This window comes from Schistocerca cancellata, chromosome 8, assembly GCF_023864275.1.
Source record: "Schistocerca cancellata isolate TAMUIC-IGC-003103 chromosome 8, iqSchCanc2.1, whole genome shotgun sequence".
Classification (NCBI taxonomy): domain Eukaryota; kingdom Metazoa; phylum Arthropoda; class Insecta; order Orthoptera; family Acrididae; genus Schistocerca; species Schistocerca cancellata.
The window spans coordinates 554,093,933-554,094,982 of NC_064633.1; the positions used below are offsets into that span (position 1 = coordinate 554,093,933).

Genomic DNA, 1,050 nt, shown 5'->3' on the forward strand with positions numbered 1-1,050 from the left:
TGAATTAGCAGCAAGCAGATTCTGTACCGAGTCTCTGAAAGAACTCGCCTCACAAAGGCTCAAGGAAGCGTTATCTACATAGGGGACGCGTATCCAGTAGATGAAAGCTACAGCTGCTTTGCGACGCGAATCAAGAAAGTAGGTAGGCATGAATCACACGTTCGTCGTGAATAATTGACAAGGTCACATACCAAATATGTATTTTCTGCGAGAAGGCTAGCAGCATCTCACCAGCTCACGAATCAGCATCCAGAAATACGCGGCATTCCACCTAGCGTAACGTAAGAGTACTCTATTCAAAACTCGAGCCCAGCGGGTAGTGATCTGATCGGTTGGTTCAACCAGAAACCCAAAGCACACTTTCCGTAAACCTTGCAGACTACCCCACAGGTAAGCAAGCTGCTTGTGATCGATGCTAAGTACAAAATAGCATCTTTGCAGTGACCCTGGAATATGGAATAAGTGAAATAACTGAAGTGTGAGAAATACCAAACTGAAATATGAAAGTTGCAATTTAAGAGCCACTCTTCATGTGTTCCTCATGTTCTGACGTTGTGGCGGTTCACTTTCTCAATAAACGTAAAAGTAAACTGTTGAAACTTCCTGGCAGATTAAAACTGTGTGCCCGACCGAGACTCGAACTCGGGACCTTTGCCTTACGCGGGCAAATGCTCTACCAACTGAGCTACCGAAGCACGACTCACGCCCGGTACTCACAGCTTTACTTCTGCCAGTACCTCGTCTCCCACCTTCCAAACTTTACAGAAGCTCTCCTGCGAACCTTGCAGAACTAGCACTCCTGAAAGAAAGGTCCCGAGTTCGAGTCTCGCTCGGGCACACAGTTTTAATCTACCAGGAAGTTTCATATTAGCGCACACTCCGCTGCAGAGTGAAAATCTCATTCTGAAGTAAACTGTTGTCTACCACCTTGACGTCCGGAATGGATTCACAAAACGTTTCATATTGTTTTTTATTAACATCGTGAAGGCTTTTAGCTGTTGATTCCTGTATGGTCTGAAACACTAACGTTGTCGCAAAACACACCAGACA

General features: G+C 45.4%; 1 non-coding gene across 1 annotated transcript; it reads right to left on the bottom strand.

The window, feature by feature from the left end:
- Positions 1–621: 621 nt before the first annotated feature.
- On the bottom strand, positions 622–696 carry Trnat-cgu (transfer RNA threonine (anticodon CGU)). The gene has a single exon. It is a non-coding gene; the product is annotated as a tRNA-Thr (tRNA).
- Between the last annotated feature and the right edge of the window lie 354 nt (positions 697–1,050).